Source organism: Staurois parvus, unplaced genomic scaffold, assembly GCF_062004578.1.
Source record: "Staurois parvus isolate SC_StPar_1 unplaced genomic scaffold, SC_StPar_1.0 ptg000820l, whole genome shotgun sequence".
In the NCBI taxonomy this organism is placed as follows: Eukaryota; Metazoa; Chordata; class Amphibia; order Anura; family Ranidae; genus Staurois; species Staurois parvus.
The window spans coordinates 674,691-697,130 of NW_028318616.1; the positions used below are offsets into that span (position 1 = coordinate 674,691).

At 42.5% G+C, this 22,440-nt stretch overlaps 1 protein-coding gene and 1 long non-coding RNA gene across 3 annotated transcripts in view; one reads left to right on the forward strand and one right to left on the reverse strand.

Annotated features, from left to right (window-relative positions):
- Positions 1–17,323, reverse strand: part of CDON (cell adhesion associated, oncogene regulated) — a 182,210-nt gene extending 164,887 nt beyond the window's left edge. For both annotated transcript variants that reach the window (XM_089655125.1, XM_089655124.1), the window contains exon 1: positions 17,077–17,323. The gene's annotated coding sequence lies outside the window, so the exon portion shown is untranslated. The remainder of the gene's footprint in view (positions 1–17,076) is intronic.
- LOC149443958 (uncharacterized) lies at positions 1,773–12,180 on the forward strand. The gene is made up of 3 exons (XR_016306584.1): positions 1,773–1,859; positions 11,675–11,789; positions 11,973–12,180. It is a non-coding gene; the product is annotated as an uncharacterized LOC149443958 (long non-coding RNA).
- Positions 17,324–22,440: the final 5,117 nt, after the last annotated feature.

Sequence of the window (22,440 nt, forward strand, 5' to 3'; positions counted from 1 at the left end):
CATCACCAGGGGCGGACTGACCATTTGGAAACTCGGGCACTGCCCGAGGGCCCGGGGTCAGTAGGGGGCCCCATGAGATGCCCCTGGTACCTTTTTCATAGGCTTTTTTGAGTTTGGGCAAGGACACAGGGGCCCCATGATCCCCTATTGCCCAGGGGCCCCAGTCCGCCCCTGGACATCACTTGCTTCGATAAACACTTTTAGTGACAAGTCTGGTTACTGTACATAACGACAAACTGTGCTAAATTCTTGTTGATATAGGCTGCAGAATGTTATTTAATCCATTCCAGTATCTGTATTTTGGGGGAAAGGTGCTAAACACACAGATCTGTATCTCACTGCTTCAGAATACTCTGCAGATGCTCTCTTGTAAAACATTAGCAGATGCGAGTGTCCAAAGCTCACGGATCCCCTAGAATTCCTGTTTCCAGTTGAAAATGTTCATTATGTGCCATTTATTAAGCCATTTTGGCAGCGATTTTGGCTTACACTACGTCTCATATAGGAAAAACTGTGCTGTTATCATTTAAGGATAATTCCACCAAAAACCTAAGATTCAATGAAGGGCGGAATCCAGAGCATTTTATATAGTGAGACCTTTAATATCAATCTAAAAGTATATATCAAAATAAAAAGAAAAATAATGCTCAGTACATCTCTAGAGTACATGCACATTTCCCCATGTTTTATCCCTCTACACACACTGCAAGTATAGAAAGATAACTATTGCTGTGGTGCCATCATTCACCCATCATCAATATAATTTATTTATTTATTTCAGGTACTTATATAGCGCCATCAATTTACGCAGCACTTTACATATATATTGTACATTCACATCAGTCCCTAACCCTCAAGGGGGGTACAATCTAAGGTCCCTAACTCACATTCATACATATACATACTAGGGACAATTTAGACAGGAGCCAATTAACCTCCCAGCATGTCTTTGGAGTGTGGGAGGAAACTGGAGTACCCAGAGGAAACCCACGCAGGCACAGGGAGACCATGCAAACTCCAGGCAGGTGGTGCTGTGGTTTGGATTCGAACCAACGACCTTAGTATTGCCTGTTAGATAATGAGTTTATGTGAAATCTCCATTAATGGATGTAAATAATGTTATAATTACAAGTATATTTTAGTTAGATGGAAATAAACCGTATTTAAACCATTGAGTGTTTTGCAGCATAAAACTATTTCTAGCTTCCATACCGGTGTAAATATATATAGTGTTTTCCACCATACAAGTTCTGGCCTTTTGTTGTCCCCTTAGTACATCTCACATGAGTGGTAAACAGCAGCCTTCTTTGAACTTCCAATCAGGCTGTGCCCAGAGGCGTATTTACCACAAGGCAAACAAGGCATTTGCCTAGGGCAGCATTTTTTAGGGGGGCAGCACTGCTCCCTGGAAGAAGGGAAATATGCAGTATGGGGACCAGGTGGGATCTGAGAGAGGCTGCGGGCTGCTTGATGGTGTATGCAGAGCCCGATTGTCATTCCCGGGGATGTCAGAGCTGTAGGTGAGTGTCTTTCTGTCACCGGGGGGGGGGGGGGTGAGTGTTGGTCACTGTCAGGCTCTCTCCGCAGGGGGAGGGTGTCAGATGTTGGTCGATGTCAGGCTCTCTTTGCCGGGGAAGAGGGGCGTTTGATTTTTGTGTTGCCTAGGGCAGCACAAAACCTAAATACACCACTGGCTGTGCCCAATATACAGTACATTTGCTAGGTACAGTGTCCAATCAGTATTATATTAGCCACAGTACAGAAAGGAGGGGGGGATATAAGGCTTGGTCACCAAGCTGTAGGGCTCTCTTTGTGCTGGGACACCCAGCAGGCAGCATGATCAGACCTGACGTTGAGAGGTAAGCTAACGTCGTACTTGTATTGTACATTGTATTTTAAACATGGTTTTGTGGGTAAATTGTAAATATCGTAGAAGTCAAGGGATGTAGCCTCCCTAACGGTCTGATTATGTCAGTATTTCTGTGCTCAAAGCGGTAAATTGTTTTGCATGGAAATATGTCGTTTTTTTATTGTAGGCCTATATTTTTTAGGAATAACTCCCTGAAATCTGTCCGAACAAGAGTCTAGTAAACATCCCGGGTATGTTAAAATTTGAAACACAAAATAATAAATTATAATTTAATAAATAATCATAAAAAATAATAATAATATAATAATAAATTTAATTCAATAATATGATCAAACCAAAAACAATGAAATATGAAATAGAGCGCCAAGTTCGCACATCACTGAGCAAAGTCGCAAAATCGTTTTCAGTGTCTGATGACGAATTTCCCCCACAAATCATTATCACTCAATTCTGCAAGCGGTTCTAATTTATTATCGCTGTTCTCTAGCCGGTCTAAAACCGATTTTGACCTAAAGGGACACTTTTTGGACGCCATGGACATTTCTCAGTTTCCAGGCAGAAAGAACAGTAAAAATGCAGGCAGGGCGCCGGACAAAGCACTCGGGACAAAATGTATGTGAAATGGTTTGATACAGGAATGTTATACTATGTGATTTTAGTGTATTTAGTGAATGTCACTTTTTGACATTTTTAAATTTCCTGCCGTTCCGTCCCCCGTACGTCCTGACGTGGCAGGGAACGGAACTCGGAAGACAGATGCTGGCATCGGCCGGAGGACGTTGCCGGGGACACTGCAGGAGGGACATCGCGGGAGCGAAGGACAAGGTAAGTGAAGAAGAGATCCCGGAGCAACGCTGCAGGGTATTCCCAAGTGTAGCTCGGGGTTACCGTTTGTGGTGCTGAAACTTTACCCCAAGCTACACTCGGGAATACCGCCAGGGAGGTTAAACTGTACATTGTGTTGTAAATACTGCTTATTGTGTAATTTGTATACATTATGTACCTCCATCAATAAATGTATATTTCAGATGGAACTACCTCTTTTGTGTAGGAACCCTCAGATCTAGCTGGGTACATGTAAATACTCCTACAAGGATTGGGGTTTATTCACAAATACACGTAACCTAGTCATCACTGCCAGGTGGAAGTGCTAACCATTTAGCCACTGTGCTGCCCTATACCTTAATGACAATTACACAAAAATAACAGTTGATGTTCCAGAAATCTAGGGTGCTCCTAACTTCCTCTTTGATATGACAACATAGCTTTGAATTCCAAAGTATGTGGTGTTGACCCTGCCTACTTTATTTTTGATGGATGACACAGAACACATACCTCTCCTCATCTCATTTCCATAACCCCTCTTTCCTATCACCTACTTTTTTACATGGCAGTATCCACATAATACTTTTGGCATAAGGACGTTGTTTTAATTGTTAGCAACAAAAAAGAAAAAGGGTATCTATGCCATTAATGATGTAAAACACACAAAATCTTGGGGAGGTTCACCTCACATTCAATTGTGCACAAAGTTTAGAATAGCTATAAGGGATTTTGAATATGCTCTGCCCAAATTTAATGATATACAGTAAGAATTTATAAAACAATGAATATTTTACATAAAATGTAAAATCCTATGTCAGTTCTCACTACCACAAGGGGTTATGGAGCAGATCAACTATACAAACATTAAAGATTCATAGTATGAAATGTGCAGAACATTATATACATATAGCAAGCTCATTATATAGAATCTGACAGTCTACGCGTTTTGCGTGTGAAAGTTCATCCATCACAAGCTCATTATATAGAATCTGACAGTCTACGCGTTTTGATTGTGAAACTTCATCCACCACAAGCTCATTATATAGAATCTGACAGTCTACGCGTTTTGCGTGTGAAACTTCATCCACCACAAGCTCATTATATAGAATCTGACAGTCAACGAGTTTTGATTGTGAAAGTTCATCCACCGCAAGCTCATTATATAGAATCTGACAGTCTACGTGTTTTGCATGCGGATGGTCAACCACCACAAGCTCATTATATAGAATCTGACAGTCTACGCGTTTTGCGTGTGAAAGTTCATCCACCGCAAGCTCATTATATAGAATCTGACAGTGTACACATTTTGCGTGCGAATGTTCATCCACCACAAGCTCATTATATAGAATATGACAGTCTATGCGTTTTGCATGTGAAAGTTCATCCACCACAAGCTCATTATATAGAATCCGACAGTCTACGCGTTTTGCGTGTGAAAGTTCATCCACCACAAGCTCATTATATAGAATCTGACAGTCTACGCATTTTGATTGTGAAAGTTCATACACCGCAAGCTCATTATATAGAATCTGACAGTCTACGTGTTTTACATGCGGATGGTCAACCACCACAAGCTCATTATATAGAATCTGACAGTCTACGCGTTTTGCATGTGGAAGTATAATCCACCGCAAGCTCATTATATAGAGTCTGACAGTCTATGCATTTTACACGTGAAAGTTCGTCCACAATGGTCCCTCTGTATGTAGGAATGTAGCCACCCTCCCTTGCTCACTCCTGAGATGGACTATTGACCATGGACTATGGGATGTATAGTGTGCATAGAACAGTGCACATGACCACAACTAACTTTCCGAAAAACAGAAATGGGAAGGAAAAGGAAGATCAGAAGCTCACGGAGGACATTACACGGTGACAAGAAAATACAGATAGAGACCATTTCATAAAAGCTGGAGTATAGGGATAATAAGTAGTAAATGTGTATGAATTTTTTTTGGAGAATAAGGATATTGTATAGTGTCACTTTAAAGCAGACTTTAATCTTTAAATCACTGCTCTGTTTTTTTGCTGTCCTTGGAGCACCCCCCCCCCCCAATATATATATAAATCAATATGCATACCTTTTTTCAAGGTGCTTCAGAGAGCAGTATCATGAATGCAGCCACCGGGGGGGGGGGGGGGGTCCCTGATATTCTGGGCTCACAGTAAGTGAGTTGAATAATGCTGGCTGTGATTCCACCCAGAAGAGTATGTGCACTGCATCGCACGGTGGTGAGTCTACAGGAGACTTAGCCGATGGAAGATACAGGGTGAGCATTGGAAAGAGAGCGGTTTGTCTGTTGTATGTAAGGGCTATCAATTGAAAAAAAAAATACACTTGAGTCCAGTGTTACGCTACCTACAAACATTAGATGTTGCAAGCAGGTCTGGTTGCCAAACAAGTGTTCTTAGAACAATCATTATACAAACACGACAGTTCACATCAGGAAAACTTGTGCACTTGTGCCTATGGAGGAAGGAGGGGGAGCACTATGATGCTGGATGTCTTGAGGGAAAACAACAGCGTTCAGCAAAGAAAATTCACCCCAGCCAAGTGATCTTTCCCTGAGCAAACTCAGCCAAGGGGCAGATGGGAAGACTACAGGCATACATGTTACCCAGTTCAACCGTGAGCATTCCCCAGTCCAGCCAGTTAAGGCTAAAGTTCTTTTATGTCTGCTGGAACTTTAGGCTTCATGTACACTTGGCTTGTGTAAGCCAGTCTAAAAAGTGCCAGTGTTTACAAAGCATTTATAAAGCTTTGTGGGGCTTTCTTGAACTCCTTTAAGTGAATCTGTACTTATGTCTGCTGATATAAACCAGAACTAGAATGTCGGTGTAGCAGTGAGAGCTCTCTGAAAGCCATGATATCTGGGGTGCTCTAGTATGCAAATACTGACTTCAGCTAGAAAGTCAGCACTTGGTCCAACCCTCTGACTTCCTAATTAAATTACATATTAAAGCTATTCCCTTATGCAGCTCTCTAGAACAGATATCTCCAAACTTTCCAAACAAAGGGTCAGCTTAATGTCCTTCAGATTTTAAGGGGGTTAGTTGCAGTAAACAATGGCCCATCAGTGGTGTCTTTGGGAGGAATTGTGTTCCATCTTTGGTGTCAGTGGGAGGAATAGTGCCCTATCATTGGTGTTATTGGGAGGAATTGTGTCACATCAATTGTGTCATTGAGAGGAATTAAGCCCCATTGCTGGTGTCAGTGGATGGAATAGTGCTCCAAGGGCTGAATGAAAGCTAGCAAAGGGCCATAGTTTGGAGATCACTTCTCTAGGAGATAACAGAGACAGCAACAATACTCTAACAGCCGTGTACAACATTTGGCATGAGCACAGACCCCCTCAAATGCACCCTTAAGCTCAAGCCTAGGAGCAGTGAATACAGATCTGAGTGGGAGTACTGACTGTAGCTTTAAACAAGCTTTTAGCAGACTTCAGCAAGCCTTTTAAATAAAGCTTATGCATATGATACATTGATTCGCCAATACATGGGCATATATTGTTCTGAAATCTAAACATCTCAGATGGCAATTTGAGCATCTATGGACAGATAGTGGCACAGACCAGGACCCACAGGGCTGGAAAACAACCAACCAACCAACGTGCTTGAAGCTTTGGGGAAGGGGGGATCTTTGAGTTGGCCAAATGTGTTGAATGTTTGTTGTCTTTTCTGTGGTCATTTACTAAACCAAAAAATCATTGTTGGTCGATTTATTTGGCGCAATTGAGCTTGTGTGGCTGTTGTATTCAGATAGACGCAGATCAAGTGGCTGTCTAAATACCTGAACAGTGACTGCCTCTGATTGGATGCAGTCATTGTTCAGCCAATTGTTTGTTGAGCCAGTTGGTGCCAACAGGGACAACCACATTTTTACACTACCTCTCACATGACAGTGCTGGTCAATGGTGATTGGTTGTCACATGGGGGGTGAAATTGAATTTGGTAACACTCACATGAGATTTATTTTCATGATGTGGTTCCACTTAAAGCCTCGTGCACACTGGCCAATTTGCCCCGGTGCATGAGATCCCATCGTTGTGGTGCCGATGGAAGGTACAGGAGTACCGTACAGCTTTCTGCCAGTAGCCTGTAAAACTCTTTGGGGTTGATTTACTAAAACTGGAGAGTGCAAAATCTGGTGCAGCTCTGCATAGAAACCAATCAGCTTCCAGGTTTAATTGAACAAGATTAAGTTAGAATCTGCTTGGCTACCATGCACAGCTGCACCAGATTTTGCACTCTCCAGTTTTAGCAAATCAACCCCTATGAGAGGCTGAAAGTTGCTGCGGCTGGATGGGACTGGGCGGGGCACTGAGTGGTACGAACATTTAGGGCAGCATGTGCCCAAGGACGAGTTCCCGGAATAGAAGAATTTGTCCCTGAGTGCATACTACCCATAACAACCAGAGTCTCTCCTTTGTTTATATAAACACAACAGCTGGAAGATCATTGCTATAGGCAACACAGATACTTTCCTTCCAGACAGATTTATCCAGGAATTCTTCTGTTTCCTGTCCAGAACAAGGAAAATGGCACAGATTTCTATAGAAGGAGAAGGAAGACGGGAACTTTTGGGAGGTCGAAGGGATTTCAGCTGATGTTCTCAAGAAGAATAATTATCAAGGCATGCAAATTTCCTTCATAAAGCCAGTGACCTAATCAGCGAATAGAGAGGAAAACGCAGGAAATGATTGAAGCTAATCTCTCCCAGGCTTACCATAAATGCTTTGCAGTAGATTTTTTCTGCCCAATTACCTCTGTGTACATTGAGTACTGGGGGATATCTCTGTGTATCTTTGGGAATATATTACAAGTGAAAGATTATCTTTTGGATTTACCGTATTATATAGACGATGTTGCAAATGGGTCAGCGTTTCCAAAATAATGGGGTAAAATGAGGAAGGAGCTTAGTTCCTAAGATATGAACTGCTCGTGTTGCCCCATAGCTGCCAACCAGATTCAGTCCCATATTGGAACATGACAGCTTGGAAAGAGAGTTTAATTTACCAAAGACAAATAGTCTGTTCACTTTACAAGGAGATTTACACTTCACAAGAGAATTTTCTCTTAGCTATAAATGCGGTTAAAAATTATTTTGCAAAGATTGCTCAATCACATGGAAGGAAAATAATGAAAAAAAAGTTTTTTTGCTTGCACACGATTAGATGATGGAAGTCAGCAAAGCGTCATCTCATTCACTCAGCTATAGGAAAATATTTCTTTGCAAAGTGTAAAATCCTTTCTGAACAGTGAACATCCAATTTAGCTAATCAGTCCTAAGGGAGTTATAGAGTTGATTTACTAAAGGCAAATAGACCGTTCATGTTGGGAAGTTGCACTTTCCATGGGAATTTGCCCCAGAGCTCTGTGAATGAGGCGAAGCTCGTCTGACTTCCATAAGCCAATCATGTGTAATGCAAAAAAGCAGTTTTTTTTCCTTGCACATGATCGGGTATTCTTTGCAAAGTTATACTTCACCACATTCTCTAATCCCTATGGCAAATTCCCTTGCAAAGTGAACATATATTTGCCTTTAGTAAACCAGTCCCAATGTTTCAATCAGATTGTTGGATAGTGCAAAGTAAACAGTTCTTTTTTTGTTTTTTTTATTTTTTTTTAACAAATAGGGTTCATTGGGGTTGATTTACTAAGGGCAAATAAATTTTCATTGGGTAATTTCACCACATTCACTAAGCTCAGGGGAAGTATTGGTACACCCCACCAAATCATGGGATTCAGGTGTTCCAATCACCTCCATGGCCACAGGTGTATAAAATCAAGCACCTAGGCATGCAGACTGCTTCTACAAACATTTGTAAAAGAATGGGTCACTCTCAGGAGCTCAGTGAATTTAAACGTGGTCCCGTGATAGGTTGCCACCTGTGCAATAAGTCCATCCGTGACATTTCCTTGCTATTAAATATTCCACGGTCAACTGTTAATGGTATTAAAACAAAGTGGAAGCCATTGGGAACAACAACTCAGCCACCAAGTGGTAGGCCACGTAAAATGACAGAGCGGGGTCAGCACACGCTGAAGCGCACAGTGCGCAGAACTCGCCAACTGTCCTGCAGAGTCAACAGCTAAAGACCTTTATATTAGCAAATCAACAGTGCGTAGAGAACTTGGAATGGGTTTCCATGGCCGAGAAGTTGCATCCAAACCTTACATCACCAAGTGCAATGCAAAGCATCGGATGCCGTGGTGTAAAGCACACCGCCACTGGACTCTAGAATAGTGGAGACATATTCTCTGGAGTGACCAATCACACTTCTCTGTCTGGAAATCCGATGGACGTGTCTGGGTTTGACGGTTGCCAGGAGAACGGTACTTGCCTGACTGCATTGTGTCAAGTGTAAAGTTTGGTGGAGGGGGGATTATGGTGTGGGGTTGTTTTCAGGGGTTGGGCTTGGCCACTTAGTTCCAGTGAAGGTGTCAGCATACCAAGACATTTTGGAAAATTTCATGCTTCCAACTTTTTGGGAAGAGTTTGGGGATAGCCCCTTCCTGTTCCAACATGACCGCGCACCAGTGCACAAAGCAAGGTCCATAAAGACATGGATGAGCGAGTTTGGGGCGGAGAAACTTGACTGGCCTGCAGAGAGTCCTGACTTCAACTCCATAGAACTCCTTTGGGATGAATTAGAGCTGAGACTGCGAGCCAGGCCTTTTCGTCTGACATCAGTGCCTGACCTCACAAATGCGCTTCTGGAAGAATGGTCAAACTTTCCCATGTGTGTGTGTGTATATATATATATATATATATATTGTTTTATTGATTAATTTGTCGTGAATGGGGCTAATTGCAAAAAAACCCAAAAAAACAAAAACTTTCTGCCGCAAGCTACACAGTGCATCAGGGGCACTTACAAGCAGGGTATGGGGATTCCAACAACTCTTTGGTCCATAATTCTACATATTGCTCTTGGTACACAAAAACTTTAGAAAAATTGAAAATGCATTCAGAGGAAAAGAAGCATAATTAAGTCTGAAGGAGGTAATACATATTACAATAAGCAAATGTGTTACATGGAGAGAATAATACCTAAACTATATACGTGGAAACAAAAGTAAATAATCCTATCAATGGGCGTTAATGTTTTAAGAATTTTGTTTAAAAGTCTAATTTGTAATGACAGGGGTACTTTATCATTACATGCTCCCCTATTACATATGCAGGCTATGCTTCCTAGCAACACAACACAGGATGCACTCACCGCCAGGGGTGACCCAAAGTCCACAATAAAAGCTAATATTAATGAAGAGTGGCACTGAGATATGTGGAAGGAAGGAAAGATGCAAGGAAAGGTAAATCACAGTAATCTGAGGAAGGGGCAGAGCCTTGTAAGATATCTTAGCTGTGGGACTTGTGTATGGTCATTGGATATGTGTTTTTGTCTTGTGCTTCACCCTGTTCCTAATAAGGTTCCAGCTAGATTGTATGGCCACCTGGGTTGCAGTCTGGGCTACTAATCCCTATATGTTGGCTTTTATTATTATTTTTTACTACGTGTATTTTTATAGTGATGACAATTTACACAGCGCTTTACATATTGTACATTCACATCAGGCCCTGTCCTCAAGGAGCTCACAATCTAAGATTCCTATTTCACATTCATACATACCATTGAAAATTTAGACAGGAGTTAATTAACCTACCAGTATGTCTTTGGAGTGTGGAAGGAAACCAGAATACACGGAGGAAACACACACAGGCACGGGGGGGGGGGGGGGTACATAAAAACTCTATGCAGGGAGTGTCTTGACTGGGATTCATATCAGGAACCAACTGAAGGAGTCTGGATTTATTAGCATTTTATACATGATGAATATAGTTTTTGTAACTATCCCATACATTGCTTTAAGTGCAACTCTTTTTAATAAATTTATAAGCAATAAGACTAGTGCACTTTGTTTTTTATTTCTTGATGTTGCTGTGCTTCCTACTTAGCAGTGCTTTAACGTATTGTACCTTACTGATCTTTTTAACTCAGTGTTTCTCAACCAGGATGCCATTTGGGTTTTTCCCAGGGAGCCACAAACACAAAACCCAGTTTTACCTTGATCAGAGATGGATGAGAGGAATCTGTGATCCTGGGGACTCTCTGGTGATGAGAGACTCTGATGTAATGAGGAGAACCAGATGTGATGGGACTTCTGTAATGGGGCTACTCTGACTTAATGTGGGTCTCATATGTATAGTAGGAACTCTGATTTTATGGAGGATCTGACATGAAGGGGGGATTTTGAATTGGTGGGGGCTCTCATGTATAGTGCGGACTATGATGTGATGGAGGGACCTCTGACCTGAAGAGGGAATCTAATGTGATTGGGGGGCCTCTGTGTGATGGGGGGAACTTTATTGTGATGGGGAGACCGCTGACCTGAAGGGGGAAATCTAATGTGATGGGGGGAACTTTATTATGATGGGGAGACCGCTGACTTGAAGGGGGGAGTCTGATGTGATGGGAGGCCTCTATCTGTGTGATGGGGGGGGCTCCATTGTGATGGAGAAATGGCTGACCTGAAGGGAGAATTTGATGTGAAGTTAATTTCATCAAGATGGATGTATGCATTGTCCCAGGTGGAGGTTCCCACTGAGTCCCATCAAAGTGCTTGCTTACATGAGGGAGCTTGGAAGTAGAAGCTCGTGGTTAAGAAAGAGGTCCAGAAAAAATGTGAAAACGTTGACATGTTCCCAACTGATTCATGCGACATGGGAACTATAATGAAAAGTCTACTTTATAGAGTCTATATTACCAGTAGTAACACAACTATATACACACACAGGCAAAAAAGCCATGTATAAACATATATGAATATCCAGAGTTAATTCAACTACAGTATATAATCTGACATGAGGTCCAGACATTCCAGGAAACATCTTTAAATGGGACTTAATGTGTGCCTCTGATAGTCAACCACATTGAAATTTTCATTTCTCCATTTCCTTTTTTGCTTATTTAGTTTGGCTTTAGCGCTGGGGTGTTTCTTTTCCCCCCATGGGCCGGTGAGGGCTTGGATGGAATGGAGTCCCTTCCCAATGTTGGGCTCAACATTGAGAAGATGAGAGAAGGCAAAGGTGACTTTGTTTTATTTAATTATATTTTTAATACAGTTGTTTCTGTTCTTTTTTTTTTTTCCCCCCCTAGGAAGATAAGCTACAGAACATGATTATAATTGTTTCATATATACCTTTGTACTCTCAATTATAGTTTTTTTCTTTTTACGTATTTGGAAATGTATTCTGTGTCTTTTTTTTCAGAGTGGAGCATTACACTTGTATACATATGGAAATATTTGGGGTCAAAAGGTCCTGAGGAAGCAGGAAACCTCATGAAACGCGTCAACCAATATACATCGACCTTATCCTTAATCCTCAACAATATCTGGTGAATTAGGTTGATGTTGATGTTATGACCTCTTGATATGCAAGATACAATTTTTATGTTAATTGTCATAATGAACATATTTTTATTCTTTTTGTAATAAACATTTTTTTGTAAAAAAAAATATTTTATGGCATATTTCAGTGTGGTTGACTTTCAGAGTCATACATAAAGTCCCATTTAAAGATATTTCCCAGGATATTATAATTAAGGGATGATGCATATCACAGTACAATATCATTGATAACACCCCATTCTTGTAATATAATGGTTTGTATTAGGTCCAGACATACCCCAGATTACAGAAATATTCAGAAATAAATTATAAACACATATTACTACCCAGAATCTAAAAAAAAAAAAGAATTTTCATTCAAAAACGAATTCAGGTTTATCAAAAAAAATAAGTCGTCTTTACGTCCAGGACCAGAAGGTTTTCTATACATTGAAAACAGGTGAAGGTTATGTAATCAGAAAACAGGGGCCATGTATGTAGGATGTATAGCCAGACATAACAAGCCTTGACGTTTAGGAATAAGGAGAAATAATATGTAGGGCTGGAAGGGAACGGACTTGCATCTAATGGGTCCCAGATTACCCATGGTGGAAGCAGAAATCCGTTCTGTCCCGTCAGCCGCATTGAGCTAAGTTCTTTAGCAGAGCTGAAACGCTAACCCTTGTTTATTCTCAGTTCTACAACAGACTGTTAACGAGAATAAACACAACTTTTGTTTCCGTCTGACGTCTGAAAATAAATGACGCCAAAATCTTATGGGCTTCACAGGCTTCTAGCACAGCTCCTGATCTAACATCTGGTCCTGGGTACGCGCTATCTTCCTGATACAATATGAATTTACTTTACAAGTGTTAAAAGAAACAAATAAAGCAATTTTGTGGTTAACAGCTGAGGGCACAGGGCCAAATTATCTTTGAAATCATATTACGAGGGGCTGGGGGAAGATCATTTAAGGAGAATGAATCGGGGACATGGGCGAAGTTAAGTGTACAGCAGCCAGATTTAACATGAGCGTCACACACAGGGGCTCATAATGAGGCTGTTCAAAGTGCATTTGTAGTGAACAAAGCGCAGCAACCTAAAACAGCCAGTCCGACGTTACCATTCACCAGCTTCCTGCTATAGGTTTCTTCATTTTCAGATACCTGTCTCAATAAGCTACATAGGCTTTAAATTAGAAGCCTAATAAATTATTTAATGAGCCTGTCATATGTGACGGAGGGACATTGTACAGTAGAGCTGATTGAAATAGAGGGGGAGATTTACTAAAACTGGAGAGGGCAAAATCTGGTGCAGCTTTGCATGGCAGCCAATCAGCTTCTAACTTGAGATTGTTCAGTTAAGCTTTGACAATTAAACCTGGAAGCTAATTCGTTTCTGTGCAGATCTGCATCAGATTTTGCACTCTCCAGTTTTAGTAAATCAACCCCAATGTCACTGGTAAGTCACTACTTGGGCACGGGCTACATGGGTGATTAAGGGCTCTTTCACACAGGCACTGAATTTTAAAGCAGCCTTTAATGAGCATTAACACACATATATCGGTAATTTGCATATCTGACCTGTTGCACAAGCGTTCAAGTCAAGTCAAGCGACACTTGTAAAATTTTTTACAAGGCTAAAATGGGAAATGGTCACTTTTGACGCTTTTCAACAGAGCCTTAAATGCACTGTAAAAGCCACAGGTGCATATACAGTGCATTTGTGGTGCATTTCAATAGAAGTGAAAGCAGTTGCAATGCAGGCAGTGTTAATTTTGCCTCGCTGCAACGAAAGGCAATGCTGACACTGAAGGGTATGCACCTCTATCCCCTCCCTATTTTAAGTCCTATATTGTTAGTGCCATTGGTAGGCACTCAGGAAGCAATAAAAACCCAACCGCCTTTTCAACACCTGTGTGAAAGAGTCCAAATATTTTTCACTACTGAGAAATGATTGCTTCTTGACAACAATCTCATTTGCAGAACATTGACATCAGTATGATCCTAATAATGTAACTGTCAACAAGCAGTTAAATCTCCAGTGGAAGAAAGGTTTCATTCTTAGTGATGCCTTAGACTGATGTCAAATGGGCGACTCTGCGGCTAGCAATCGGTTGCAATCACCAGTGGCAGGATCACTTGTTGAAGCTGAGGTTGCTTGTTTGTCCCTTTGCAATTGCTCCCTTGCTAATTGAGGCAGCGAGATGTTGCTTCCATAGCTGATGATTGAGATTTGTCAGCTTTCTGGGGAACAATTCAGATGCCTTAGCTTCCGCTATTGACAAAATCGCCAGCATCAGAGTCGCTAAGAGGCTGCCTGACTGTCCATCCATCTGGACAGACAGGCAGCCCCATAAGCCAGTCATAGATGGTTCAAATCAATCATCCTGCCCATGGATAGATCAAATCTCAGCCGATCCCTGCCAGGGGTGGACTGACAACTCATGGGGCCCCCCGGGCAATAGGGGATCGTGGGGCCCCTGTGTCCTTGTCCACACTCAAAAAAAAAAGCCTATAAAAGGTACCAGGGGCATTTCATGGGGTCCCCTACTGACACCGGGCCCTCGGGTAGTGCCCGAGTGCTCGAATGGTCAGTCCGCCCCTGGTCCCTGCTGAACTGGCTAAGATTTGATCCATCTATGGGCAGGTAGGGTGTACTGAAGTTGATCCATCGATCGACTTAAATACAACCAACCTGTTGGATTTTGGGTATGCAATCACAACTGGTGGCTATGGCTGCTAGCAGTGATCATTGTTTCTGCCAGGAGGGAAGGCTCCTTGCCAGCAGAACACAATAGCGCTGTGGGAGGGATTCCCCCATCAACACTGACTATGTTGATGGGGGAATCAAGGGAGTTTCTTTCCTGCAACCTGTGGTTGTGGGAAAGAAAATTGCATAATTTGTGGCTTTCTGTTGCGTTTACAGTGCTGGTGGTTTTCTCACTAGTGGCAGCTGATTCGCCAGAATGCTGACAAATCCCAGTCACCAGCCATGGTGCCTCAGCTAGCAAGGGAGTGCTTCCGCCCGTCTGACACCAGCCTTCCAGCCATGTCAGACAGGCAATTTTGTAGCAGCAATAAAATACTGCTGCCAATTGCTAATACTGGTGAGTAACAGCCATTTGTAACCAGCAATTCAGTTTTGTCACTAAGAAGTGATTTGTTGCTGCTACAAGTTAAATTTGTTAATCTACAGCAGTGGGTTGATATAGCTAAGTCATAGAAGTGATTGCAGAGCAACTGTAGCTGGCGAGCTGGTTGTTGACATGAAACATTACTCAAATTCACAAAGTGACTTAGTTTACCAGAATTAATAATTCCATAGAAAAGAAACTATGATTCCTTTAGCAAGAAAAAAAGAGGATTGTTGCCCATAAATGACCCATCTGACACGGACTTAAGGTTAATTTAAAAGAAATGGAAAACCAATGGTTCAGGTTCCTTCTAGTTAAATCTCCAACTCTACAACAGAAAGCTCTATGTAGTCGGGAGATTTTGACGTTGCTCCATTCCTGGACGGTCAAGTGCACTGCTCAAAATGGCTGGAGCCAGGGTGGAATTTGCAGAGCACCGTGACATCATTTCAGATCATGACAGATTAAGCAAAAACATTTTGGGGGTTATTTACTATAACTGGAGAGTGCAAAATCTGGAGCAGCTCTGCATAGATACTGATCAGCTTCCAGGTTTTATTGCCAAGCTGGAGTTAGGGCTCATTCAAAGTTAACTAATTTCTAACTCTTGCCAAACACCCCTATAGTGTTTGACAGGCCATTAGAATGGCGTTTGGGAAGCATTTTTAATGCTCCTCAAATGCTCCCCAAATGCCCTACGCTCGTTTTTGAGGTGTTTGATAGGCACTTGCAAAGCGTTAAAACCGCACCACAAACGCCTATAATGAAGTTTAATGGTATTAACGCTCCGCAACCGCCTCGCAAACGCCTGCCAGGTGTTTGAGGAGCGTCACCATAGACTTGAATGGGAGGCTTCAACTTCTCCTGACTGGACATGAGGTGACAATTTTGCCACGTCGCAATGCTAACGCTTCAGTGTGAACAGCACTGTGTGCTGCCATCTGTAGAATTTTCATAGGCGTTTGAGGAGCGTTAAAAACACTTCCCAAACGCCTGTCTAACAAAGCTAGTGTGAACTTAGTCTTAGAAGCTGACTGGCTACCATGCACAGCTGCACCAGTTTCTGTGTGTTCCAGTTTTATTGAATCTGACCCTTTGCTTCAATTAGTGAACTACTGCATGTATAGCACTTTTCCTACTCCTGGTCCTGGAACTCCCAGGATGCCATGCTGGCACTTATCAGTGCTCAAGAACTACAGAACTGCTTCCCCAGCCTATTGTTAGTTCATTGTCACTGGCCAAGCTGTGAGGAGACTGCTCTCTTTCTGCAGAATGAATTAGCTGCACGCTGTGACAGGTCCTCTTGACTTCTATTCTTATCATTTTTCAAGCTGTCATTCCCTCAGATCCCTGCCAACAATCACTCCAACTTCAATCCTTCTTAAATTCTTATCTTTTTCCTTTTTGTATCAAACATTTGCAGCAGCTTACATCCATTTACAAGTAAAAAACTGCTTAACGAGCGAGGCATAATGCAGTAAGTACCAGCGTCCAATCAGAATTTACCCTTTCATATAACCGCCTTAACCTGATTGGCTGCTGTGGGTCTCTGCTCTTTGCTCAGTGCAATTAAATAGGAATAAATCTGTCCAATTTTTATTTACAATCTGAATTTCCTCAATTTTTTGGAAATTTTTTGGGGGCGGTCGATAAGTCTAAAAATATAAAAAAAAAATTATATTTTTTAAAATGTTGTGCAAGTGTACAGATTGCAATCATTTGTATGATGTCCTCTTGAAGTTTTTTCTTATTAATCATATATTGTTTCCCAGATGATGTTTCCAATTCCCCCAAAGCAAATAAAATAACTTTTGTTGAGTGATTGTAATTAAAAATCAGCGGCACTCACCTCGCAGCCCTGCAGTGTCTCCCGTCGCTGCTTCGCCCGTCTAACGCTCAGCTCAGCCTGTAGACACTTAACTCATCTCTTCCTTCTCAGCTAAGCCCCTCCGCTGTGGCTCTTTGCCCAGTGACTCTTACTCAGCGGCCAAAAAAACTTTCTCTGAAGGGGAGCGAGAGCCAGGATAGCTTTGAAACGCAGAGAAGAAGAAACGGAGCGGAAGGGATGGTTCTTGTCTTGGTTTGTTCTGAAAAAAAAAAAGAAAAGGACGATTGCAAGAAAAATTTCACTTTTTTTTATTTTGGAAATTGACAACACATGCCTGCTCCATGTCCTAGAGGCCTAGTAAACAGTCCATCCTCAGTCAGAGCATTGCCATAGCAACAAACATGCAGGAAATATTCAAGATAACAGGAACAGTGGTAAAAAAAACATGTGTTTTGGATGGAGGGAGCCCCTGCTGATAATTTCCGAGGAGAAATGTTCCTTCTCTCGCCAGCGCCAAAATGTATACTTTAGTTATTACACTCCCCAGCGAAGTGAGAGAACGCAACGGTGTAAAATATGTTGCTGATAAAACGAGGCCAAAGGAAAGTTCTAATTTTTTTTTTCCTTAAGAACAATACTATAAAAAAGAATGGGATTAATTTAGGAAAATGGAGGCAAAGGAGAAGCTGCTGGATGGAAAACAGGTTCCAAAGAGCAAAGCAAAAACAAAGCAGGAGTGGGCACTTTCTTATAACAAACAATATGGCTTCCCTTTGTGTTCACTACAAAAATAAAAACAAGGAAGGTGTTTGACTGATGTCGGAACCACTTTGTGCTCCACTTTTTTGTGTTCTGCTTTTTCCTGAATGGGTTATAAAGCCTAAATATTTTATATCGTAATTCATTCCTTGCATTAAGGTAAAAAATGTTTAGGCATTGGTAACATTTATAGGTAAAGCAGGGGCGGACTGACAACTCATGGGGCCCACAGGCAATAGGGGATCATGGGGCCCCTGTGTCCTTGCCCAAACTCAAAAAAGCCTATGAAAAAGGTACTAGGGGCATCTCATGGGGCCCCCTACTGACCCCGGGCCCTCGGGCAGTGCCCGAGTTTCCAAATGGTCAGTCCGCCCCTGAGGTAAAGTTGATCCAGGGAATATCCGATTGCCTCCCGGGGGATCAGGAAGGAATTTTTTTCCCTGCAGGAGCAAATTGGATCATGCTTTGCTGGGTTTTTTGCCTTCCTCTGGATAAACTGTGGGTGTAGGATTATAGCTTTTTTTTTTCTTTTAATGGTTGAACTGGATGTACTTTTGTCTTTTTTCAGCCAGACTAACTATGTAACTATTGTCCCTTCACCCCCCCTTATGCTTACCTGAGCCCTCATTCCATCCAGCGCTGTGCCCATCTGCAGCTCTTCTCTCTCATCAGGTCTCACAGGCTTTGCTGAGGCAGCGGGAGCCATTGGCTCCCACTGCTGTCAATCAAAGTCAGTGACAAGGGAGCAGGGATGGGCGCAAGTCCCGCTGTCTGCGTATATAGATGCAGGCAGGGGGACTCAGGAGTGAGCCCGCATGGGTGCCCCCATAGGCCTGCTATGGGGGCACTCCCTGGAGAGGAGGAACCAGGAGCACCAGCAGGGGACCCAAGAAGAGGAGGTTCGGGGCCTCCCTGTGCAATTCCATTGCACAGAGCAGGTAAGTATAAACCTGTTTGTTATTTTAAAAAACTGGATTTACAATCACTTTAAAGTGACACTAAACTCTGGCTTAATAGAAAAAAAAATTCTATTCAAGTATGTATTCTTAAAGGGTTCACTTTTACAAAAAAACTGTTTATGAATGTAAAGGGAGGCTGCATATAAAAACAAACTATGCAGCTTTGGCTAAAGTTGAATAATGCCCTTGCTATAGGTGTAGGCCACTTACGTATCTCCTGAAGCCTGAATAAAAAATCCCAAGAGATGGCATCATCCTGTCCTGCTCTGTTGCTAGAACATTGCTAAGACACTCCCAGCTGTTACCGTTCACCTCCACCATCACAGGAGCAAACTGCTCACCACTACTCAAGTGCTCCATCACAACGAGTCCTAATCCTGTGTATGTTGGAAAGCTTGGGAGGTTACACTGGGATACATTCTTCCTCTTTGTCAGGTGACAATGTTCAGGTCTGCGGATTGGCTGGGATTTACCCACGGCACTGACAGAGCAGCAGAGGCGGTATAAAAGGTGGGTATTGATGGGTGTATGGATAGACCAATTCTCTTTATACCAAATCTGAGCCACCATGTGTCCCCAACAGCACTTGCCACATGTGTAAGTCATTATGGCTAACTTACCTTAGTCATTCTGTCCTGCTTTGTTGCTAAGACATTGCTAAGACACTCCCAGCTGTTACTGTTCACGTTCATCACAGGAGCAAGCTGTTCCTCTACTACTCAGGTGCTCCATCGCAGCAATGAATCCTAACCCTGTGTAAGGACTATATTGGATGACCTGGGAGGTTACACAAGGTTAAATTCTTCCTCTTTGTCAGGTGACAATGTTCCGGTCTGGAGATTGGCTGGGATTTACCCAAGGCACTGATATAATCGGAGGGGGCATAGTAGGTAGATATTGGTGGGTGCATGGATATACAAATAGATTCTCTTTAAGTGAAAACTGAGCCACCACACATCCCCAGGAGCACTTGCTATATGTTATTAATTTACAGGATTTATATAGTGTCAACAGTGTGCACAGCGCTTTACAACGTGAGGGCAAACAGTACAGTTACAATGCAATTCAATACAGGAGGAATGAGAGGGCCCTGCTCGTTAGAGCTTGCAATCTAAAAGGGGAGGGTCAAGTTATGCAAAATTAATAACTGTGGGGGATGAGCTGATGGAGAAAATACATGTACAGTTTTTAGGTGGAGGCAGGATAGGCTTCTCTGTAGAGAAATGTTTTCACGGATCACCTAAAAGTGGACAGAGTAGGAGATAGTCGGACAGATTGGGGTAGGGAATTCCATAGGATGGGAGAGGCTCGGGAGAAGTCCTGGAGGCAAGCATGGGAGGAGGTGACAAGGGAACTAGAGAGCAGGAGTTCTATGTGTAAGTCATTATGGCTTACACACCTTAGTCATCCTGTCCTGCCTTGTTGCTAGGACATTGCTAAGACACTCCTAATTGTTACTGTTCACCTACACCATCACAGGTATGAGCTCTTTTTCTGATTCAACCCTGCTCACGTACACTCTCTGTTGCTTGGTGCAGTATCTCTGAGCTCAGTATTTGACAGCTCACTCCTATGATGGTGGACTAGGGCTGTTAGAAACCACGGGGCCCCATACAGCTAACCTGAAAAGGCCCCACATAAAAAAAAAAACCACTTTGCTGCAGTTATTAACACCATGAGTGATCGGTACCAATCACTCATTGTGATAATTCAGAAAAGGAAGGGGCTGGTAAATGTGACATATTTAGAGGAGTCTTCCCGAACTCTCCATCCTAAAAGGATTCTATTGTGTGCTTGCAGCTGCTAGTGGGAAGGAGAGGAGGGACACTGGCAGCACTGCGGGGGTGGGGGTACACAGGGGGGCCTGGGCAGCAGGGAGAAATGCATGATGTACAGGGAGGATGATATGTGCACCAGGGGGGCAATTACTGGAACCTGTCCCCTGTATGGCTGCAGCTGCAGCAGCTGAAAGCCAGCAAGAGGGAGAGGAGAAGAAGCCAGCCTTCAGCTGCTGCAGAGGGAGCCATACAGAGGATCAGTTCCAGTAATTGCTCCCCCCACCATGCTGACTACCCTCCCTGCCCACATCCGACTCACCCAGCTGCATGGGCCCCCCTGCTGGCCTGGGCCCTATACAGGAGGACTGGTAATACCCTCTTTTCCACAGCCATGATGATGGATGTGAACAGTAACTGCTGGGTGTATCATGGCAGCATCCTAGCTACAAGGAAGGATAGGATGACTAAGATGACTTAGCTATAATGGCCTACACATATAGCAAGTGCTCCTGGGGACACGTGGGTAGATCCCAGCCGATCTCCACACCTGAACATTGTCAGTTGACAAAAAGAAAGCATTTAAACCTGTGTAACCTCCCACACTATCTAACATAGTCCTTACACAGTGTTAGGCCTGATTGCTGCGATAGAGCACCTGAGTAGTGGAGGAGCAGGGGGACTGTGGGTGGACCAATTATTCAATCATCAATTATCCAATAAAAGCATTCAAGTGGCAAGTAATGATACCCTCACTGGAGGTTGAGGGGGCAGTTGGGTAACCAAATCATCCAAAATAAAGTCAGCTCCTAAACAACACTGTCACAATAAAAGTTTAAAATTGATAACAGATTTACAGTTTATATGACCAGAATGTTATATGGATCCTTTTTTGTGCACATCTTTAATGAGTTTGTTGGCCATGGTGATCAGAGCTGGTCCGATATTATCCTTTATGGTTAAGTGGGACTTTTGTGTCCCTTCTGTGGAGACGGACTCCTTTATTCTTTTTCGTTATATTGCTGTAATAGGTGACGCTTCTCCGCCCCTTTGAAATCATTTGGTGGCCAGTCTGATTAATAATTTGGTTCCATTGCCCCTGTGCATATACATGACCTTCCACAATGTTTCTTTAATGGATTCAATCCTTTATTTGTTATTATCTCTTTAAAATGCTGTTTCCATTATTGGCAGCTACTACCTTTTTATCATGTACAATGCTGACTGAGGATATTTCTATACCATGCTGTTATTTCTTCTGGTTTTATGTTGAAACTTTACCATAAAAATGATTGGAAAAGAAAATTGCTATCAGATTGGAGTTTAAAGGGGCAGCACATGCAACCCAGATCAGAAACGGCTACACAATGGCAAGTGGACATGTCTATAGTGTGTTCAACACTTGGTGCCATTTACACAATCTCTACCTAAATGAACACAGCAATGTTCACAAAATAGCCACATGAAGTTACTTCATAGCAAACGTGCTACATGGTAACCACATGTTAAAAATACATACCCAGAATCCTACGGGGCAAGAGTCACTGAAACAGCTGCATTGTACATGAACATTCAGCATATTACTTGATGTCAGCCTTGAACACAATTCTTTTTTACGTGACATATTGTAGGCCATATAAGCCATTTTTGAGTTATAGCCATTAGGTGAAATACATCAGGTGTTTTTATTCTATATAAGTTGACTGTTAATGACTCTCTGTTAACCATTTTATGGTACAGAACGCACTGGGAGCACCTGCTCTGTCCCCACCTGTCTGGCAGGTCCCCAAACCATGAACTGTCCTACATCATTCTAAGGCCAAGAGAGAAAAAAAAAACTTGCAGAAAAGTTTCCAAAGTTTGTACAAGCTTGTACATTGCAGAAACACAGA